The following is a 24,702-nucleotide window of genomic DNA, read 5'->3' as shown; positions in this document are numbered from 1 at the left end:
TGTATTTTTTTTTTCCATAGGCTTTTCAGGGAACAGATGGTATTTTGTTATATAAGTAATTTCTTAAGTGGTGATTTATAAGATTTTGGTGCACCTATCACCAGAGCAGTATATACTGAACTGAATTTATAGTCTTTTATTCCTCACTCCCTTTTCACCATTTCCCACTGAGTCCCAAAAGTCCATTGTGTCATTTTTATGCCTTTACAGCCTCATAGCTTAGTTCCCACTTATGAATGAGAACATTGGCTTTCCATTCCTGAGTTGCTTCACTTAGAATTGTAGTCTCCAATCTCATCCAGGTTGCTGTGAATGCCATTAATTTATTCCTTTTTATGGCTGAGTAGTTGTATATGTATACTACTGTTGTATATGTATACTACAGCTTCTTTATCCACTTGTTGATTGATGGGCATTTGGATTGGTTCCACATTTTTGCAACTGCGAATTGTGCTCCTATAAATATGCATGTCCAAGTATTATTTTTGTATAATGAATTCTTTTTCTCTGGGTATATATTCAGTAGTGGGATTGCTGGATCAAATGGTAGTTCTACTTTTAGCTTTTTTAGGAATCTCCACACTGTTTTCCATAATGGTTGTACTAGTTTACATTCTCACCAGCATAGTAGAAGTGTTCCCTTTCACTGCATCCACACCAGCATGTATTATTTTTTTTTATTATGGCCATTTCTGCAAGAGTAAGGTAGTATCACATTATTTTGATTTGCATCTCTATGATCATTAGTGATGTTGACATTTTTTAATGTTTTTTGGCTATTTGTATATCTTCTTTTGAGAATTGCCCTTAGCCCACTTTTTGATGGGATTGTTTTCTTGATAATTTGTTTGAGCTCGGTGTAGATTCTGGATATTAGTCCTTTGTCAGATGTATAGATTGTGAAGATTTTCTCAACTCTGTGGGTCGGTCTGTTTACTTGGCTGACTGTTCCTTTTGCTATGCAAAGCTCTTTAGTTAATTAAGTCGCATGTATTTATATTTGTTTTTATTGCATTTGATTTGGGTTCTTGTTCATGAAATCCTCACCTAATCCAATGTTTAGAAGGGTTTTTCCAATGTTATCTTCTAGAATTTTTGTAGTTTCAGGCCTTAGATTTAAGTCCTTGATCCATCTTGAGTTGATTTTTGTATAAGATGAGAGATGAGGATCCAGTTTCATTCTCCTACATGTGGTTTGCCAGTTATCCCAGCACCATTTGTTGAATATGGTGTCTTTTTCCCACTTTATGTTTTGTTTGTTTTGTCGAAGATCAGTTGGCTGTAAGTATTTGGGTTTATTTCTGAGTTCTCTATTCTGTTCTGTTGTTCTAAGTGCCTATTTTTAGATCAGTACACCATGCTGTTTTGGTGACTATGGCCTTATAGTATACTTTGAAATCAGATAATGTAATGCCTCCTGATTTGTTCTTTTTGTTTAATCTTGCTTTGGCTATGCAAGCTCTTTTTTTGGTTCCATATAAATTTTAGGATTTTTTTTTATAGTTCTGTGAAGAATGATGGTGGTAATTGCATTGAATTTGCAGATTGCTTTTAGCAGTATGGTTATTTTCACAACATTGCATGCAATGTGTTTCCATTTGGTTGTGTTGTCTGTGATTTATTTCAGCAGTATTTTGTAGGATTCCTTGTAGAGATATTCTACTTCCTTGGTCAGGTATATTCCTAAGTATTTTATTTTATTTTTGTAGCTATTGTAAAGGGATTGAGTTCCTGGATTGATTCTCAGCTTAGTCATTGTCAGTGTATAGCAAAGCTACTAATGTGTGCATTAATTTTGTATACTGAAATGTTGTTGAATTCATTTATCAGTTCTAGACGCTTTTTGGAGGAGTCTTTATGGTTTTCTAGGTATACAATCATATAATCAGCAAACAGTAACAGTTTGACTTCCTCCTTACTGATTTAGGTGCCCTTTATTTTTCTCTTGTCTGATTGCTCTGGCTAGGACTTCCAGTACTACATTGAATAGAAGTGGTGAGAGTGCACATCTTTGTCTTGTCTCAGAGGGAATGCTTTCAACTTTTCCCCATTCAGTATTGTATTGGCTGTGGGTTTGTCATAGATGGATTTTATTACATTGAGGTATGTCCCTTGTCTGCCAGTTTTACTGTTTTAATCATAAAGGAATGCTGGATTTTGACAAATGCTTTTTCTGTGTCTGTTAATATGATCATATGATTTTTGTTTTTAATACTGTTTATGTGGTATATCACATTTATTGACTTTCATATCTTAAACCATCCCTGCATTCCTGGTATAAAATCCACTTGATCATAGTGGCTTATCTTTTTAATATGTTGCTGGATTTGGTAATCTAATATTTTGTTAAGTATTTTTGCATCTGTGTTCATCAGGGATATTGGTTTGTAGTTTTCTTTTTTGGCTATGTCCTTTTCTGGTTTTGGGATTAGGATGATACTGGTTTCATAGAATCATTTAGGGAGAGTTCCTCCTTTCTCTATCTTGTGGAATAGTGTTCATAGGATTGGTACCAATTTTTTTTGGAATGTCTGGTAGAATTCAGCTGTGAATCCATCAGGTCCCGGACTTTTTTGTTGTTGTTGGCAATTTTTAAATTACCATTTCAGACTTGCTGCTTGTTACTGGTCTGTTCAGGGTATCTAATTCTTCCTGCATTAAAGTAGAAGGGTTGTATCTTTCCAGGCATTTATTCACCTCCTACAGGTTTTCTAGTTTGTGCACATAAAAGTGTTCATAGTAGCCTTGAATGAGCTTTTGTATTCCTGTGGTGTCAGTTGTAGCATCTCCTGTTTCATTTCTGATTGAGTTTATTTGGATTTTCTCTCTTATTTTCTTGGTTAATCTTGCTAATGATCTATCTATGTTATTTATCTTTTCAAAGAACCAGCTTTTTGTTTCCTTTATCTTTTGTGTTGTTTCTTTTCAATTTCATGTAGTTCTGCTCTGATCTTGGTTATTTCCTTTCTTCTACTGTGTTTGGGTTTGGTATGTTTTTGTTTCTCTAGTTCCTTGAGGTGTGACCTTAGACTGTCTATTTGTGCACTTTCAGACTTTTTAATGTAGGTATTTAGGGCTGTAAGTTTCCTTTTTCCACCACCTTTGCTGTATCCCAGAGGTTTTATAGGTTGTGTCACTGTTGTTGTTCAGTTCAAAGAATGTTTTAATTTCCATTTTGATTTTATTGTTGACCAAATGATCATTCAGGAACAGGTTATTGAATATACACATATTTGCATGGTTTTGAAGGTTCATTTTGGAGTTGATTTCCAGTTTCATTCCACTGTGGTCTGAGAGAGTACTTGATATAACTTCAATATTCTTAAATTTATTGAGACTTGTATTGTGACCTATCACATGGTCTATCTTGGAGAAAGTTCCATGAGCTGATAAATAGAATGTATATTCTTCAGTGCAGTGGTTGGGTAGAATGTTCTGTAAATATCTGTTAAGTCTATTTGTTTCAGTGTATAGTTTAAATCCATTGTTTCTTTGTTGACTTTCTGCCTTGGTGACCTGTCAAGTGTTGTCATTGGAAAGTTTCCCACTATTATTGTGTTGCTGTCTTTCTCATTTCTTGGGTATAGCAGTAATTGTTTTATAAATTTGGGAGCTCCAGTGTTAGGTGTGTATATAGTTAGGATTGTGATAGATTCCTGTTGATCAAGGCCTTTTATCATTATATAATGCGTCTTTTTGTCTTTTCTAACTGCTGTTGCTTTAAAGTTTGTTTTGTCTGTTATAATAATAGCTACTTCTACTTGCTTTTTGTGTCCATTTGTATGGAATTTTTTTTCCATTCCTTTAAGTTGAGTTCATGTGAGTCCTTATGTGTTGTCTCTTGATGGCAGCAGCTAGTTGACTGGTGAATTCTTATCTATTCTGCAATTCTGTCTTTTAAGTGCAGCATTTATGATATTTTCATTTAATGTTAGTATTGAGATGTGAGGTACTAGTCCATTCATTGTGCTATTTGTTACCTGTATACCCTGGGGGGGGGGTTTAATTGTATTTTTGTTTTATAGGTCCTGTGATATTTATGCTTTAAAAAAGTTCTGTTGGGATGTTTCCAGGATTGGTTCAAGATTTAGAGCTTCTTTTAGCTGTTCTTGCAGTATTGCTAAAAGAAGCTCTAAATCTTACATTGTGGTTCTTATAGTACTAGCTTGGTACTGGTGACTTCTCTCAGCATTTGTTTGACTGAAAAAGACTATAGCTTTTCTTTATTTATGAAGGTTAGTTTTGCTGGATACAAAATTCTTGGCTGGTAATTGTTTTGTTTAAGGAAGCTGAAGGTAGGGTCCAGTCCCTTCTAGGTTCTAGGGTTTCTGCTGAGAAATCTGCTGTTAATCTGATAGTTTTTTTTTTTTTTTTTCCTTTAGGTTACCTGGTACTTTTGCCTCACAGTTCTTAAGATTTTCTTAACTCTACATAACTTGATGACAATGGGCCTACATGATGATCTTTTGAGATGAATTTTCCAGGTGTTCCTCAAGCTTCTTGTATTTGGACATCTAGGTCTCTAGCAAGACCAGGGAAGTTTAACTCAATTATTTCCCCAAATATGTTTTCCAAATTTTATATTTCTCTTTTATCTCAGGGACACCAATTATTCTTAGGTTTGGTCATTTAACATAATCCCAAACTTCTTGGAGACTTTGTTCATTTTTTCTTATTTTTCTTTGTTGGATTGGGTAAATTTGAAAACCTTGTCTTCAAGCTCTGAAGTTCTTTATTTCCCTTATTTGATTCTATTGCTGAGACTTTGCAGAGCATTTTGCATATCTCTAAGTGTACCCATTATTTCCTGAAGTTTTGATTTTTATTTATGCTATCTACTTCACTGAATATTTCTCCCCTCATTTCTTGTATTATGTGTTTTATATCATTAAATTGGGCTTCACCTTTCTCTGGCATCTCCTTGATTAGCTTAATAGCTGATCTTCTGAATTATTTTTTAGGTAAATCAGGAATTTTTTTTTTGTTTGGATTCATTGCTGGTGAGCTAGTGTGATTTTCAGGGGTGTCAAAGAGCCTTGTTTTATCATATTACCAGAATTGTTTTTCTGATTTCTTCTCATTTGGATAGCCTATTTCAGAGTGAAAGTCTAGAGCTCAAGGTTACTGTTCAGATTCTTTTGTCCCACAGGATTTCCTTGGTGTAGTATTCTCTCTTTTTTCCTAGAGATGTGATTTCCTGAGAGCTTCTATAGTGAATGTTTTCTTTCTTCTGGATGTAGCCACCTAGCAGGTCTACCAGGCTCTGGAGTGGTACTGGGGGCTGTCTGTACAGAGTTCCATGATGTGAACCATCTGCAGGTCTCTCACCCGTGGATACCAGCACCTGCTCCAATGGAGGTGGCAGTGGAGGGAAATAGACTCTGTGAGGGCTTTTTGTGCTGGTTGGCCTTCTGCCAGGAGGTGGCACTTTGAAGAGAACATCAGCTATGGTAGTACAGGAAGGATCAGGTGGAGGGCAGGGCCCTAGAGCTTCCAAGAGTATACACCCTTTGTATTAAGCTACCATGGTGAGTAGGAAAGGACCAACAGGTGGGGCAGGGCTAAGCTTGTCTGAACTCAGACTCTCCTTGGGTAGGTCTTGCTGCCACTGAGTGTTTGTGGTTCTTCTGGGTCCTGCAGGAGCAATCCACTTCCTTCAGAGGGTCTGTGTATTCTCTCAGCTGTCCTGGTTTATTCCTGTAGTAATTCTGGATCAGAAGTTTGAGATGTAAGTCTCCACACACTGCTATGTTTGTCTGCGTGGGCCCTGCAATCTAGTCCTGCCTCTTGTCTGCCATGATCCTAGGGTTTTTATCTCAAAGGCATTTTTCTATTCAGATAAAAAGAGAGAACACCTACAATTATTTAGAAATTTTGATGGGGTAATGAGTGAAAACTAGAAGAAAGGAGCAATATCTCTGACCTACTCTTCGCAGAGCCTACTTTCTAGGAACACATTCAGTAGTGTTTAGGAATTCAGAGTCTATTGTGACAATGCTGCAGATCTGGGTTGGGCTACCCATGTGAGAATTTTGGGATATATGTCACAGATCAACTTAAAAGAGGAATGAACCCACTGAGCTGGCATCTTGTGAACCATGCATCAAGCTAACATCTGTCAGTCTTCAGCAATATAGCAGTTTTTCACCTTTATTATCTTTTCTATTAGGTAGTCGCAACTAACAGGCTTTCTGTCTATGCAATGAGGATATTTCCAGCTCACTCATCTGCCATTGTAATGACTCTTCCCTGAATATTCTGATCCTCTCACTCAGCTTTCCCTAAATTCCCAGCTTCACACCTATAAAATCCCCCTGTGACTTCAAAGCAAATTTCAGTGACTTTCATCAGTACTAACAGAGCTGGTTAATAGGGAAGATGGGAAGTGGGAAAAGGAAAAAACACACCCCACAACATACATCTCTCTGCAAAAGTTGTCTATTTCTCTCTCTAACTTTGAGTGTTACATTTGTGCTTTGCAATGTCTTTTATATTTATTAACAATGTTTATAAACATTAAATTAATAATATAAAGTTAATGAACATTAACATCCAAGAGAATGCCAAGCAAAATTGGAGAAAGTTAGATGCCCCCATTACAGAACATCAACAGCCCTTGGGTTGCCGTCGATGTGGCAGCTGCAAATGAACCATGGCTTCCAATCTGCAGAATTTTTCAGTCCCCAAGTGAAAATAAACATGCCATTTGAAAAAATAAGATCAGTACTATAGCAGGATAAATTAGAGTGCTTATTAGTATATTAATTGAAGACCAGATGGAAAAGCAAAACAAACAATAGCCTGCCAGTCTCTACAGGAAATGTCTTCTAAATATTTTAGAAGAAATTCTAAAACAACATGTGGTAGTGAGGTATATGGGTATATATTTTCAGTTACCCTGAGCTTACTAGTGACCAAAATAGCCCATGTATTATTCCTCGAGGGGACGTGAAGTTGGAAGTTGTAGAAAACTCTGCCAGAAATTTAATTAGGAGTGACCTTTTCAGATGACAAAATAGATACTAAGTTTTTGGTGTAATTGTTATTAGTTTGATTATCCTGGAAATGTGTTGTCTTTCTTGCCTTGTGCAAAACTATGCAATGTGGCCACATTGATCCTGGTAGAAGATAAGTGCAAGTCCAGGGGCCCAGAAGCCTGTGAGTGACTGTTCCACACTGGCCTGGCCAGGGCCTTTAAGGTCTTTCCTATGAGCTGCCTGCACTGTCCCCACCCACAAATGAAGTCTGTGAGTGATAAAGTGTCTAACAGCCCACAATTTAGCAGTGATTGTAAACATTGCATAAATCAGCCACGTGCTATAAAATGTTTTCAAACATAAGAAAGCATTTCTGAGACCTTCCTTCGTTCTATAGGGAATTGCTTTTTGATTTTTTCAGTGTATTGTTTTCTAAAGTATAAAAGACTTTTTGTACAATAAAAGATATTCCTGGAGGTGTTATGTCCATAAAGATGTCTTACTTATTTTAAAGTAGACTTTCAAATGTTAAAGCTGACTTACAATTGTTCTTTGTTAAACTGAATTATTCATCAAACTTGATTGAACATATGTGTCCAGTAGGTTGGGCACAGAGATGGATAAGGACACCTTCTCTGCCTTGATGGAGTTCCCAGGTGAGGGCAAGGCCAGTTGTCTTTCCCAATCACTGTGAGGCAATGGGATAAGAGCAGTAACATGGATATGGAAGATGTGCTTCAGGTGGGCTGCAAGTGAGAGAACACTTGACTTGGCATGGGAAGGTTAGTGGGAAGCCTCAGAGAGTAGCCCTGAAGGCAGAATAAAAATTCTCTTGGAAAAGAGAAAAGATCTTTCAAAGGAGAGAAACTAGTCTAACTTTTTGGCATCTTTCAGCTCTTGCCTTTCCCAAATATCTTCAGAAAAATCTACTGCTCCTTGAGGCTTCCAAGCGAGATTAGGTAGACTCCTAGGTTATCTTTTGACCATCACTTATAACTATCATCATTCTGTGTTGTAATCATTTACTTCTCCATACCCCCTCTAGGTATTACTTTTCTAGGAGTATGGGAATTACTCATTGTGGAACCCCTACCCCAATGCCTGTCATGTAGTAGCAACTCATGGAATGTTAAATAAAATAACGTCTGAGATAATCTAACATGATATGAATGTAGGGGACATGGTGGTCTGAGTCAGACCGCAGTGGGACTTATGTGCATTGCTAAATGATGTTACAGACCTTATCATGTGTTGGGCCGCAGAGATTCAGAGACTGCTTTGAGTAGCAGACTGGTACTTCTGGTGGCAGGGTAGGGTGTGAGTTAGAATGAGGAGTGACTGCCAGCTGGGAGATGTGTCCCTGATCTCCCTCTCTGAGTGGACAAACACAGTGGGCAGAGACTGGAGCACACCAACCTACAGCCTGGTTTTGGACTCGGGGGTTGGGGGTGGTGCAGGGAGAGGATAGGTTTTGAATAGTAACATCCTGTGGGATTTCTAAGTTAGTCACCAAGCTGGCAGCTGAATCTAGGTTACTGAGTTCCAGAACATGAAGTGGAGGCATGGGAAGGCCAAGAATAGGAGGTCAGGAAGTAAGGACTGACAGAATCCCCCACACTGAGCAGCACGTGGCTACAATTGTCATTTCTTGGATGTGGCTTGCACTTAAGTGGTGGTGAAAGATAGGTGAGTAGAGAGGGAAGAAAATAGAAATCAAAAAAGATCCTGGTTAGGGTAACTGGGTGAGTGCTGACGCATTAACAGGCTAGGGAAGGGATGGGGAGGAACAGCAGCAGCTTGCCAGAGCCACAATGGGAACCTGCAGCAGGGAAGGGAGGGGCAGGTGGCAGATAGCAAATGATTGTTTTTGAGTTCCAGTTGGGGAACTTAGAAGAAAATCAAGATTTTTGCATTGTGTTTGAAAGTTAATCTATGAGAATCACTTTATTGTCTGCAAAAGTAGCGTTTTCTGAACAGAAATGCCTTTAGCTACATTTCTAATTCTAAGAGAGAGTGTTCAATTTTTCTTATACTAATTTTGTTCATTAGAACCAGAAAAGGGAGGTCTGAGTCAGTTTCCTATGATACACATGCATAGTCCCAAGATTATAAATTAGCAGAACTTGGAACCACCTAGATAAACCATTTAATATAAGAAGAAAGAAAATAGACTTAGATCCAAACCTAATTTTATAATGATAAGATCTAGAGTAAGTGTAAATTTAAGATATATTTTATGATAACTGATATGTAAATATTCTCAAATATTTTCTCTTATCTAAACAAAAGTTATTTGTTAAGCTAATGCTTTGCATTTTCAAAATCACTTTTATTAACAGCTTTATAAACTTTCAATTATTTTTGGCAAAATAATTTTGACCCATGAATCTTAATAGAATTTTACAGTTTTGTCAATTAGCTTAACCAAGGATATTTGAGGCTGATCATACTTTTGTTACATTGAGTGAAGTGCTCTATTACTCGGCTTCCTCTTCTTTACAGTTGCTTTTTTCCTCTCGGCTGAGAACACTCACTGCTGTGCCAGAGAGTATGAAAAGTCCCAGGAAGAACTTGTCATTTTTTCCTAGAGTATACATTTTACTTGAGGAACTTCAGGGTTGCAAAATGGGTGGGGGGAAGGAGGCTAAGTAATTTAACACATTTTTATGTTAAAATAAATATGCTATATTATGCTGGAATGAAAATTCACGTGTATTTATACACATTAAAAAAGAACAGCAACACAAGGTTTCAAACAGCAATTATGCTGGCTGCCAGCATTTTCAGCTTCTCACTTCATCTCATGGTGAGACTTCATGCTTTCTAAAGATGGTCTTGCATGCGGGGCATTTATACCCATCATTCTGGGTGCTATTCTAAACAGGTCTCAAGAAGTTGTTAGGACAACCCAAAGTAGTGCTACATTCTATGTGCACTGCCTCCCACTCCTCATCATAGGGTCTGAGCACCTATAAAGATACAGTGCTTACCTCACTGCATGAGAGTTAGAGCATGTCTCTCTGAAGTGGAAGAGCCTTGTGAACAGATGTGTCCCAATCCCCAAATCATTTCTCCGTCCCCAGTTGAGCTCCTGTCACACAGTATTCGATAAATGTGTGTCAAGGGAATGGGTAAATGAATGAATGCTTGAGTGAATCTTCAGAACTATCCAGGACAGACAATTAATAAACTCACACACAGAACACTCTGATAATGTGGGGTTGCCTTCATGTTTAGGCTGAGATGAGACTGATCACACTGTGAGGTGACACACTAGGCTGCAGAATTACCAGTGGACAAATCTCATCATCAGGGGCACAGACAAGGCGAGTCTCCTAGGAAATCAAATCTTGATCCAATAACCAAGGAAACTAGATTTGTTATATTAACGAAGTGTATAGACTGACTGCAAACCCGCTTCAAGGAGAGACCCTGCCAGAAGATTTTCCACTCTTCATGCAGCTAAGACAAAAGAGCAGGAAAAAAAATAGCATAAAAATTATGTGCTTCAAAGGCTCTGTCTATTGACCACAATGAAATTGCTCTTTGCAGCCAATGCATTTGTGATCATCCCAGTAATCTATTATGTCCAAATAGATTACATCATTAAGACCATAAAAATACCAACTCATCTTTGCCACATCCCATTTTATCAAGCATTCAGACATGGTCTGAGAATTAGTGGGTTTTGTAAATGGTAAAAAAAAAAAATGAACTGACAATGAAAATCAGGTGAGTTTTGCTCATGGACAATAAACCTAAACTGTGGGGCAGTTGACTATTTCAAAGCGTGAAAGAGAAGGGGATTTCACTCATTCAACAAATATTGAAATGCTATATACATGCTAAGCACTATTTCAAGCAAAATAAAAGGCAAGATAAAAATATGAGTAAAAGGCCAATACATATAAAAATATTTTGTTTTCAACAGTGTGTCAACTTAAGAAATCTGAAGTGTAAATGATATACTTTGTTGTTTGTACATTTACAACAGATGTCATGGTAGGTGTTTAACAAATGATGTAGTAGCTACATACCTCCCTAAAGTGTGAATGTGGACATTTTCCCTATCCACGCTGCAATCTTCCGATGAAGCCTCCGATAGTAAGGAGGCATCAGCACAGTGATAGAACAGTGACTTTTACACACTCCTTTTGCAAATTTGAGTTGCAGGCAGTACAAGAATGGACAATGAGCTTAGTATGCCTTGATTAGAATCCTACTTTCACCAGTTACTAATTGTATGATTTTTGGGCAAAGTACTTAAGCTCTCTATGGCTTAGTTTCTTCATTAATAAGTAGAAATAGTCTGTTTATCATCCCACTGAAATGGTTTGGGTACTTATCCCACCCCAATCTCATGTTGAAATGTGGTCCCCAATGTTGGAGGTGGTGCCTGGTGGGATGTATTTGGGTCGTGGGAGTGGACACCTCATGGCTTGGTGGTATCCTCATGATATTTCTGGTTGTTTAAAAGTATATGGCACCTCCCTGCTCTCTCTCTCTCTCGCTCCCACTCTTGTCATGTGACATGTGTGCTCCTGTTTCAACTTCCATCATGAGTAAAATCTCTCTGAGGCCTCTCAAGAAGCTAAGCTGATGCCAACACCATGCTTCGTGAACAGACTGTGGAAACCTCTTTTTATAAATTACCCAGTCTCAGGCATTTCTTTATAGCAATGCAAGAATGGCCTTATACACCCACCTACCTTCTTATGGTTGTCATGATGAACTGAAATGATCTATATAAAATGTTCAGAGCAGTTCTTGGCACCCGGGTATATGTAGTAAAGGCAGACTATAATTTACCTGGAATCCTGACAGACAGAAATATTTGACTGAATAGATAAAAAAAAACTTTACTTGAAAGTATATTTTTTAAAAAACGAACAAATAGAAAATATTCTGGAATGGGAAGATAAGCCCGGAATGGTTGATCGAAGAGCTCAAATCCACAAATATCACTGGGCATTCATTATGTCCACAACATTGCACAAAGTACTAAGAGGATGCAAATGGCCCAAAGGCTCATTTCTGTCCTGCAGAAACATTTCATCTGGAGCAACAAGACAATAACAGATGGAAACAGTCAAATAGAAAAAGACTGAAACAACCATTTAAGGTCTGCAGTCAAAGAAATGTCACAATATTTTTTAAAAATCTGAGGAATTCCAGAGTTAATTTAAATTACCTATATTGTAATTTAAACTGAAATATGTACAGCCATATACCAGGTATAATCCATATGCTTGTAGTTCTTAATAGCTATGAAGCCGAAACAAATTTATAAATTAAATATAGCAAAATAATACCACATACTCCAGGCAACAATGATCAGTTTAATGTGGTTAGTAATACTGTTTTACCAAGACGAATTTGCCCGTTTCAGGATGAATGCAGTGTTGACTCCATGACACCAGTTCTTTTGAGTTTGATGTGCTTGTACAATTGTGTGCTGAGTAATGACATCATTCTTCAAGTGCTTTTTCTTTTTGAATGGTGAATGGCCCTTTCTTTCCAGCATGTACAATACCTTACTTTCATTTAGCTTTCACTTAATGCAAAAGCACTATTTGCATATTGTCTGCCTATGTTCTTTTATTAACTAGTTTCTTACAATTAAAGTGGTACTATCAGGACCAAAACAGTCACATACACAAATGGACAGTGAAAATGTTAGGAAATTCTCAGTTATAAGATATTCATCAAGTGATCCAGAGCATACTTACAATATTTTTTAGATTATAATTTAAATGAAACATACAGATAGTCACCTACAAATTCTCATAGAGAACTAATGGTACCTGATAATAGGTTTGAGGTTGAGAAAGACCACAGTAAATAATTAATTTCCAAATAGAGTTTATGAACAGAAAATAGAAGTGCCATAGAAAAAGGAATGATTATTTTGTGTTTAGGCTTGTGGAAAAGACAAGACTGGACTATGACTATTATTGTGGTATAGGACACATTTAGGATGCTCTCAGAGACAAGTACTTGGGTGATGGGAAATGTGGTCCTACCTAAATAGAGATCTCAATTTTTGACCTGTGGATTTCTTTTTCTTTTCTTTTCTTTCTTTCTTTCTTTATTTTATTTTTATTTTTATTTTTTGGTAGAGATGAGGTCTTGCCATGTTGCCAGGGCTAGTCTGGTCTCAAACTTCTGGGCTCAAGTGATCCTCCTGCCTTGGCCTTCCGAAGTGCTGGGACCACAGGCCTGAGCCACCACACCTAGTCTGAATTTCTTAAATAGCACACAGAGTTTATATGATACAGTAAAGAGAAAGAACGCAGGACAATGTGATGTTGGGAGAATTATGTTTGTAGGAGGATATCTTAATGAAGTACATAAAGGATTAAGGTTTCCCTACCTGTGGGACTGTGAGACAATGGCTCTGGCTGATTCATAACTAGTTATATTGGGAGAAACCTTTGTGTTTAAAGGAGAATGACAGACATGACAACCCTTCTAGATATGACAAGAAGGGTTACACATTTGTCAGACCCAAATAACCTTGACATAGCCTTGTTATTTTATTATTGTTATTATACTTTCAGTTCTGAGACAACATGTGCAGAACCAGCAGATTTGTTACATAGGTATGCATGTGCTGTGGTGGTTTGCTGCACCTATCAACCCGTCATCTACATTAGGTATTTCTCCTAATGCTATCCTTCCCCTAGTTCTCCACCCCCAAACAGGCCCTGGTGTGTGATGTTCCCCTCTCTGTTTCCATGAGTTCTCATTGTTCAACTCCCACTTATGAGTGAGAACATGCAGTGTTTGGCTTTCTGTTTTTGTGTCAGTTTGCTGAGAGTGATGGTTTCCAGCTTCTTCCATGTCCCTGCAAAGAACATGAACTCATCTTTCTTTATGGATGCATAGTATTCCATGGTGTATATGTGCCACATTTTCTTTATTTAGTCTATCATTGATGGGCATTTGGGTTGGTTCCAAGTCTTTGCTACCGTGAACAGTACCGCAGTAAACATACGTGTGTATGTATCTTTATAGTAGAATGATTTATAGTCCTTTGAATATATACCCAGTAATGGGATTGTTGGGTTAAATGGTATTTCTCATTCTAGATCCTTGAGGAATAGCCACACTGTTCTTCAACAATGGTTGAACTAATTTATACTCCCAACAACAGTGTAAAAGCATTCATATTTATTCACATCCTCTCCAGCATCTGTTGTCTCTGGACTTTTTAATGATTGCCATTCTAACTGGTATAAGATGGTATCTCATTGTGGTTTTGATTTACATTTCTCTAATGAGCAGTGATGATGAGGTTTTTTTCATATGTTTATTGGCTGCATAAACATCTTCTTTTGAGAAGTGTCTGTTCATATCCTTCACCCACTTTTTTGTGAGGTTGTTTCGTTATTTTGTAATTTTGTTTAAGTTCTTTGTGGATTCTTGATATTAGCCCTTTGTCAGATGGATAGATTGCAAAATTTTTCTCCCATTCTGTAGGTTTTCTGTTCTCTATGATGATAGTTTATTTTGTTGTACAGAAGATCTTTAGTTTAATTAGATTGCATTTGTCTATTTTGGCTTTTGCTGCCATTGCTTTTGGTGTTTTAATCATGAAGTCCTTGCCCGTGCCTATGTCCTGAATGGTATTGCCTATGTTTTCTTCTAGGGTTTTTCTGGTTTTAGATCTTACATTTCAATCTTTAATACACCTTGAGCTAATTTATGTATAAGGTATAAGGAAGTGATCCAGTTTCAGCTTTCTGCATATGGCTACCCAGTTTTCCCAACACCATTTATTAAATAGGAAATCATTTCCCCATTGCTTGTTTTTGTCAGGTTTGTCAAAGATCAGATGATTGTAGATGTGTGGTATTATTTGGAGGCCTCTGTTCTGTTCCATTGGTCTCTATATTTGTTTTGGTATCAGTACCATGCTGTTTTTGTTACTGTAGCCTTGTAGTATAGTCTGAAGTCAGGTAGCATGACTCTAACTTTGTTCTTTTTGATTAGGATTGTCTTGGCTATGCGGGCTCTTTTTGGTTCCATATGATATTTAAAGTAGTTTGTCCAATTATGTGAAGAAAGTTAATGGTAGCTTGATGGGGATAGCATTGAATCTATAAATTACTTTGAGCAGTATAGCCATTTTCACAATACTGATTCTTCCTATCCAAGAGCATGGAATGTTTTCCATTTGTTTGTGTCCTTTCTTATTTCCTTGAGCAGTGGTCTGCAGTTCTCCTTGAAGAGGTCCTTCACATCCCTTGTAAGTTTTATTCCTAGATATTTTCTTCTCTTTGTAGCAAGGGTGGATGGGGGTTCACTCATGATTAGCCTCCCTGTTTGTCTGCTATTGATGTATAGAAATGTTTGTGATTTTTGCACATCGATTTTGTGTCCTGAGACTTAAATGAAGTTGCTTAAGGAGATTTTGTGCTGAGATGACGGGGTTTTCTAAATATATAATCATGTCATCTGCCAACAGAGACAATTTGACTTCCTCATTTCCTAACTGAATACTCTTTATTTCTTTCTCTTGCCTAATTTCCTGGGCCAGAACTTCAAATACTATGTTGAATAGGAGTTGGGAGAGGGGGCATCTTTGTCTTGTGCTTGTTTTCAAAGGGAATGCTTCCAGTTTTTGTCCATTCAGTATAATATTGGCTGTGGGTTTTTCATAGATATAGCATATCTCAAAATAATAAGAGCTGTCAATACCTCGTTTATTAAGAGTTTTTAGCATGAAGTGCTGTTTAATCTTGTCAATGGTCTTTTCTGCATCTATTGAGATAATCCTGTGGGTTTTGTCATTGGTTTTGTTTATATGATGGATTACATTTATTGATATGCGTATGTCGAACCAGCCTTGCATCCCAGAGATGATGCCTACTTGATCATGGTGGATAAGCTTTTTGATGTGCTGCTGGATTTGGTTTGCCAGCATTTTATTGAGGATTTTCACATCAATGTTTATCAGAGATATTGGCCTGAAATTTTCATTTTTGTTGTCATTTCATTTGTCTCTGCCAGGTTTTGGTATCAGGATGATTCTACCCTCATAAAATGAGTTAGGGAGGATTCCCTATTTTTCTTTTGTTTGGAATAGCTTCAGAAGGAATGATACCAGCTCCTCTTTGTACCTCTGGTAGAATATGGCTGTGAATTCAACTGGTCCTGGACTTTTCTTTGATTGGTAGGCTATTAATTACTGCCTCAATTTTAGAACTTCCTATGGGTCTGTTCAGGGATTCAATCTCTTCCTGGTGTAGTCTTGGGAAGGTGTATGTGTGCAGGAACTTATCCATTTCTTCTATATTTTTTAGTTTATTTGCATAGAGGTATTATAGTATTCTCTGATGTTAGTTTGTATTTCTCTGGAATTGGTGGTGAGATGCCTTTATCATTTTTTATTGAGTCTATTTGATTCTTCTTTTTTTCTTCTTTATTAGTCTGGCTAGTTGTCTATTTTGTTGAACCTTTCATAAAAATAGCTCCAGGATTCATTGACTTTTTTGAAGGGTTTTCCCTTTCTCTATCTGCTTCAGTTCTGCTCTGATCTCAGTTATTTCTCGTCTTCTGCTAGCTATTGGATTTGTTTACTCTTGCTTCTCTAGTTCTTTTAATTGTGACGTTACAATGTCAATTTTGGATATTTCCTGCTTTTACTTGTGGGCATTTAGTGCTATAAATTTATCTCTATACGATGCTTTAAATGTGTCCCAGAGATTCTGATACGTTGTATCTTTGTTCTCACTGGTTTTAAAGAACATTTTTATTTCTGCCTTAATTCGTTATTTACCCATTAGTCATTCAGGAGCAGGTTGTTCAGTTTCCATGTAGTTGTGCAGTTTTGAGTGAGTTTCTTAATCTTGAATTCTAATTTGATTGCACTATGGTCTCAGAGACTCTTTGTTATGATTTTGTTTCTTTTGCATGTTCTGAGCAGTGTTATACTTCCAATTATGTGATCAATTTTAAAATAAGTGTGATGTGTTGCTGAGAATATATATTCTGTTGATTTGGAGTGGAGAGTTCTGTCGATGTCTATTAGGTCCATTTGGTCCAGAGCTGAGTTCAAGTCCTGGATATCCTTGTTATTTTTCTGTCTTGTTGATCTGTCTAATATTGACAGTGGGGTGTTAAAGTCTCCTACTATTACTGTGTGGTAGTCTATTATTTGTCTTTATGAATCTGGGTGCTCCTGTATTGGGTGCATATATGTTTAGGATTGTTAGCTCTTGTTGCATTGATCCCTTTACCATTCCATAATACCCTTCTTTGTCTCTTTTGATCTTTGTTGGTTTAAAGTCTGTTTTATCAGAAACTAGGATTGCAAACCCTGCTGTTTTTTGCTTTCCATTTTCTTTATAAATCCTCCATCCCTTTATTTTGAGCCTATGTGTGTCTTTGCACATGAGATTGGTCTCCTGTATACAGCACACTGATGTATCTTGACTCTTTATCCAATTTGCCAGTCTGTGTCTTTTAATTGGAGCATTTACCTTGTTTACATTTAATGTTAATATTGTTATGTGTGAATTCAACTCTATCATTATGATGATAGCTGTTTATTTTGCCCATTAGTTGATGCAGTTTCCTCATAACATCAATGATCTTTACAATTTGGTATGTTTTTGGAGTGGCTGGTACTGGTTGTTCCTTTCCATGTTTAGTGATTCCTTTAGGAGATCTTGTAAGGCAGGCCTTGTGGTGACAAAATTTCTCAGCATTTTTCTTGTCTGTAAAGGATTTTATTTCTCCTTAGCTTATGAAGCTTAGTTTGGCTAGATATGCAATTCTGACATGAAAGTTCTTTTCTTTAAGAATTGAATATTGGCCCCCACTCTCTTCTGGCTTGGAGGGTTTCTGTAGAGAGATCTGCTGTGAGTCTGATGGTCTTTCCTTTGTGGGTAACCCGACCTTTCTCTCTGGCTGCCCTTAACATTTTTTCCTTCATTTAAATCTTGGTGAATCTGATGATTATGTGTCTTGGTATTGCTCTTCATGAGGAATATCTTTGTGATGTTCTCTGTGTTTCCTGAATTTGAATATTGGCCTGCCTTGCTAGGTTGACCTCTAGAATGTTATTTGCAGTACAGTTTTCTAGGCTGCAAAAACCTGTATTCGCTGGTGAAACCTGGTTCTTATTTCCGGCACAGTTTGAAAATTGCTTCAGATGCCAGGTGAGTTCTTTCACTCTGGGGGAAAAACAAATTTCACAGGTTTGATTTTGCATGTAAAGTCTAATTCATCCCTAAAAATTGATAATATATGGAGCATAAATATAGCCCATCAAGGGTATGAGATGTGAATGAACATCAATGGAAACCAAATTTGTAAAAGAAAAGAAAATGGGCTGAAACAGAAGCTTTCAGCTGATTTAAATTCTCCTTATTACATTCCCAGGCATCTGTCTGAACAGCAGAATGAAATTCATGACTATGGTAATTGGAAGAACACAAGCATAGGGCATGCTCTTCTGTGTGCTTTCATGGAGAAGTTGTCACAGGTTTAATTGACCTTTTATCCTGCTGTGGGTCGTCACGGGCTATCAGAAGAGGAGTCTTCTGAGCACAAACCACAGGAACTTTGTGGAGGAGGAGGGCCAGCACACTCTTGGAAGGCAAACAGCCCTGGACCTCTGGATGCTTTGCCTGGTCTCACCTTTAACACATTTCAGTGACCTTGCAAGCTTAGGTTCAGATTGTTTTGGAAATTTAAAGCAGGTCAATAGTGTGCAATTTCCATCCTCTTAAAGCAAGAGGCCTCTGGCTCCCAGCCTTGGAGGGCATTCCTGATGATATGCTTTACATTAGGGTCAATGATGATGTGGCAAAAGGTGAGTGTTTTTGTGGGAATGAAAGTTAGTCCATATGCTAAGTTTTTATTGCACTGCAAGGTTTAAACAGCTTCCTTGGCTGAGGTTGTGTCTAATTCTGAGGCCATCTGTAGTGCTGAGGCAGGAATTGAGGGGTTGGTAGCTGGTGCAGGTAGCTTTCTCTATACTGGTGTTCACGTTGATCTTTCTCAGCTAAATTACAGTAGTGTCCACTCGGGAACCCATTCCAAGGCTGCTTGGGTCTGGCTTTCTCTGAGCTCGTCATGGTGATTCTCTCAGGGGCACAGCTCATGCTGCTGTGCCTGTGAAACACAGGGCTGTGCACAGGTTGGTGACCTTCACAGTCCTCATCACGTTTGTGCTGTGCCTGAGCAGACAGGAATTATTCCCCTGCTCCTGGCTTTGGAAGGCAGTTTCAGAAGGCTGCTCAGGCACATCACCAGGGTATTTCTGTTCTCAAGTCTTGCTGCTTCTCTGATTCTATATTAGAAGATGGGTGTGGTTCCCCTCTGAATTCAGTCCCAGAAACAAATCTGTGTCTTCTCTGCCTGCTCCATCTCTGGACTTGCAGTTCACAACCCCAGTCAAACTTCAGTGCTTACTAACACATGATATCCACTTATTATTCACCTCCTCTCTGTTTCTCCTCACCCTCAGCCCTAGAAAACCACCCATCTTGCTGCTCATGGGTTCTCCATCACTGAGACTATTTGGAGTCTACTTTGTTGTTAGTCAAAGCCTTTTTCTGTATATACTGCAAAAGTACCCTTCCCTGATACAGATGCCTCACGATTTATCTGATGAATTATTGTCTCATTTTATTATCCTGCCTATGTTCAAGCTTTCAAATGGATGAAGTTGTTACCACCTTTCAAAGTAACTCAAATGAATCTCCCAATTCTCCTTTAAAATGCCACTTCATTTTCTGGGAAAAGAGAAGAGGAGCTGGCCATCAGTACAATTAAGGCACGATCATACTCACCCTCAGTCTTCATTGCCTCCTGTACCTCACTTCTCCTTCTCCTTGTAGAATTCCCAGGCTCCCATTAAGACCTACGTCCCTCTCCTCTTGTGATTTCTCTCTTCTTCTCATCCACGGATTGCTGTACTACAGAGCAATGCCTACTTTATCCAGAACCCTCAGGTAATGATATGCTCCACACTGACATTAATTTTCCAGGAGATTAAAGCTTACCTGTTTAAGGGAAAATTTTTAAAGTTGTAATGGCTTTGAATAGAAACTTTCTCAAATGCCTTTGCATTGTTTCCTATCTGTGAAAACATGAGTTTAAATTTCTGTCTCTTTTGCTTGTAATGTATTAAATTAATAACCATTCATTCAATAAACACACATAGAGCATCTCTTATGTGAGATATTCAGACATACTCAAAGATGAATACAATAAATGCCCTTCCCTTTAAGGAGCCTACAGTCCAATCAGGATGAGGATGCCAAAGACAAATTCCTACAGTCCAGGTCAAGAGAGGCTAGCCTTGAACTATGAACAGAGCAGAGATGGGGCATCTGTGAGACACAGAGGAAGAGTAATTACTGCCACAATAGGTAAAGAGGTGCCCAGAGAAGCTTCTCAGAGGACCGATAATCTTCATTAGGGATTCTGTTCTTCATGGGGAGTCCAGTCAGTGTGCAGCTTGAGTTCTTCTGTCTGGTTGTTACGGTGCTTGCATTTTCCCCTACTGTAGCCAGACCATCAGCTGTCAGGACTTGCTACTGACAGTGTGCTTGCTCCCTACCAGCCTCTTCTCCTTCTAATTTGCATTTTAATCATCTTATAACCAAGCCTTAGAGCCAGGTTCCTTAGAACCAGGGCTGCTTTCGTGTAAATAAGCTCTCAGCAAGGCTCCCACAGGCTCTGCTAGGATAATGGGCAAGAGGGTTGTTTGCTTATTTCCATTGGATTATTTTGATTGCTTTGTGTTTCTGCCCTGATTCTTAGATATTCTTAGATGGCTTGTGAATTTGGTGAATACGCAACCTCTAAGAAAAATAAGGAATCATTATGGGTTCATAATAGGAGGGGTTAGGAGAAGGGGATTTTTTTCTTCTTCTTTTTTTTTTTTTTAGACAGGGTCTCATGCTGTTACCCAGGCTGATTGCAGTGACTCAACTATAGCTCACTACAACTTCAACCTCCTAGGCTCAAGAAATCCTCCCACTTCAGCCTCCCAAGTAGCTGGGGGAGTACAGGCATGTGCTATCACCCCTGGCTTCAACCTTTTTTTTTTTTTTGGTAGAGATGGGGTTTCACTGTGTTGCTCAAGCTGGTCTCAAACTAGGGGAAGGATTTTTAATCTAAAGGAATTATAAATAATATATTTATTTAATGAGCATCTATTATGTTCCAGAGTTTTTACCTTTATTACTTCTTTAATTGTCATACTGGCCCTGAAATGTAAACAAAATGATCCCCATTTTATTGAAAAAGACACTAATACTCACTATATGACTTATTTCCTTTGTGATGTTAGACATATTTCCTGACCGGTTTGTCCTTCATATCCTTCCCCTGTAACATGGATACAATACTACTATATACCTCTCAGACGAGCTGTGAGAACTAAATAGGTTACTAAAGGCAAAGCGCACGAGAGGTGCCCAGTGCACGGTAAGATTCAGGGGCAGCTGCTGTTGTTGACATCCTCATTGTTGTTACCAAAACCATGTAGTTACTAAGAAGCCAAACCAAAATCTAAAATCTGCACTCTGACACCAGAAAGCAGAATTACTTTGTAGCAGGTGATTTTTCTCAGCATGGCTCATATTACACATGGAGGCAGCAATCTGCCCTGCCTGAGTCATATGAGGACAGGCTTATATCCTTACCTCTGTTGTCCTTATCTTGGGCACCTTTCTCTGCCCTGCCCCCAAGACTCACTGCAAGGGCACTGGATTATGACAGCTTAAGAGAAGGCTGTAAGCAGCTGCTTACTGCTGTTTTAGAAGTTTGTCTCAAGGTCAAAGTGTGGTTTGAAGAAGCACAAGATCCACTAACATCTCCATAACCACAGCCTTTCCTTTCTTAGGGAGACACTGCCCAACACCTTTCTTAGACTTTTTGGAACCTAAAAATGCATAATCCCAAGCAGGCTGTTGTTCATGTTGGTCCAGTGTATTAGGAAATATATCATCACCATGATGTGTGAAATTATCAGTCATAACCCAGATTGACAGATTAAGAGCAAACAGAATATATTTCCGATTATCCCAAGTTTCTGTTCTTAGAACTGTTTACATTATGGATAGGACTCGGAATAATCATTTGCATGGATTTTAGTTGGTTATTCCCTTTAATTTATCAAAACTTTAAAAATAAATATTTTAGCATGAAGTATGAGTTCTACAAGTAACACTTTCTTCCACCATTTTTTGCTCCAATTAAAAATAAAACCAAACACCTTACTTGAAGGGTGTCTAGAAGTTCTCTGAAATACATTCATTTGAAATTTCAATAAAATCATGATTTGTGGTTGAAGAATAGTGATTATATTCTCTTTTTTCAAAACATACTGTAACAAAAATTAAAGGCCATCCAGCATCATACAAAAGAGAGTTCTCGTCAAAAAGCACTTTTTAGATATTATTTTTGCATGATTCTATGCAAAGATTTTACTATGCATATAGCTTTCACAAAATATTTATTAAAGTGGATTAAATTAAATCTTCTTAGCTTCAGAGATCTAGGGTAAATGAATACAGCTAACATGGCACGAATTACATCAACATTTACATTATGAATTTAACATGGAGTGTTTTCACAGCCCTGAGTTGCAGACATGCATGGAATTTGTTATACTTAAGCATTCAGGAATATTACGTTTTTACTAGTCTGTGAAGAGTTCTAAGGTGCAATTAGACTTGAAGCCATATCTGAATGAGGTAGGATGTACTCCTTGGTTAAGAGGATGAAAGGAATGTGTTGGGAAGGGTGGCACTTGAAAGAGGCAGGGAGGCCGAGTGCTCTGGAGAAGGCCTAGAGGCTCCTGCAGGAAGGACAGACTGACCAGTCCTCAATTTTGTGATGTGTAGCACATTTTCAACCTAAAAAAAACCTGGACTGCCAATACGAACCAAAACAGTCATTTCTTCTTTTGTACCTTCACACTACAGATACCAACATTCTCAGGCAGAGTGAGAGTCTATATGTTATTTTGAGAAGAACTCAGCCATCTGTAGAAAACAACTGACTATTCCTAATGTTCCTGGGAAGTGGAGCCTGACCTTTCTGAAGGTCAGTTTGATGTGTGGCTTTTCTCTGAGTTATGGGGCTGCTTGATGTTAGATGCTGATAGAGTGGGGAGATAAGAGAATGCACAGTGGAGGAAGCAAAGAGGCTTTTCATGTCTGGAAATGTCTCATGTAAAACTTTAGAAGAGCATTTTCCTGGAGCACCTGGCGTGGAAGGAAGGGTGCCTCTCCATGGAGGTAGGATGCAGAGAGAGGGGTGCTTCAGACAGAGCCTCTGCTAGTCACTTCCTCAGCAGCTTGAGCCATGATAGGAAACTGTGTGGGGGTGAGAAACAGACCCCGCAAGCCTCAAAGCCAGCCAAGAGGAAGCTAAGTCAAAGCAGAGGGTGTTTTCTGTTTCCTTGTAATCACTTGCTTTGTTGAAAGCAAGCCAGGCTAAGGACCCAGTTAGGATTTGTGGTTTAGTTGGTTGGGAAACATCATTCGCATTTCTGAGGAATGATGCCTCTTTGCAACCACCTGAAACATTAGCCAGCACCAAGAACTTAGGAACTAGAGACTAAGGAACATGAAATGAAATCAAGACACCTTTTCACCTTAAAAGACACCTGGGTTGAGCAGGCAGAAACATGGTACATCTCTGGACAGAAAGAATTGTTGGAGACAGCCGAGTGTAGCAGGTAAAGAAGAGCCAGGTAATAAATAGTCAGGGTGTGTTCGCTCAGGAGCCTCTCTGTGTTAATCCCTGATCTTCTGACTTTCCCAGACAGAGGGGCCTGAGAACACAGCACTGCTCCCTAATCTCCCTCACAACCATATCTTTGTAATGAGTAATCAGGAACATCACCCTCAGCCAAATGATTTAGAGTGCAAGAAACTACTTTGGTACAGGTTTGAAATCCCAGAGTAGCAGACTGCAAACAGGTCAGCATGTGACAGGTTCTTGCTTGGCACCACTAGACGTGTAATTTACTTCTACCCGATTGTACTTCTCTGTCCTTGAGCAATCATCTCCACTCTGATGGTGTAAGGAAAGCAGACTCTGCCTAAGACATTCTCCCCCAGAGTTGGGCTGAAACTGCTTTCTAGATGCTTTTCCAGCATCCTAAGCTGTATGCTCTAGTTCATCTGGTCTTCATGCCCTCAAGTCTCTTGAAAGTTTTGTTTCTAGGAACTGAATCTAATTCAGCTTTAATCTACTCGCTTACAACCTTTATTTTAATGAACCCAACTCCCTTCCTTCTGTATGCACTGGTCTTTTTCCTCATTCACTCTTTTTTCCAGTCTGCTTCATCTTTGGCTTCCCACTTTCATTTCCTCTCCAGAGCCTTTCCTTGTACCCTGTAAATTTAAAACAAGAGTACACCTGTCACACACAAGACATTGGAGAGGTGGATGTTCATCACAAAGATGGGGAGAAGTCCATGAACAAACCAATTCTTGGTAGTCAACGGCAAGACCTTTGTGAATGAGATGCTGACATAGAACCCAAGAACTGTAGAACTGGAAGACAGTTAAATTATCTTTGTAACCATGGTCTAATATTTGATCCCTCTCTTTGAATGTCCCCTCCCAAAGGTCATTTAGCCTATGCTTGAATACCTTAAATGATTGGGAACTCATTACCTTCAACTATGCCTATTTGATGTTTGGGAGCTCTGGAAGAAAGTCTTTTATACATAGCTGAAATCTGT

Source organism: Callithrix jacchus, chromosome 11 (genome assembly GCF_049354715.1).
Source record: "Callithrix jacchus isolate 240 chromosome 11, calJac240_pri, whole genome shotgun sequence".
NCBI classification, from domain to species: Eukaryota; Metazoa; Chordata; class Mammalia; order Primates; family Cebidae; genus Callithrix; species Callithrix jacchus.
Note: the sequence above shows the minus strand (reverse complement) of the source record.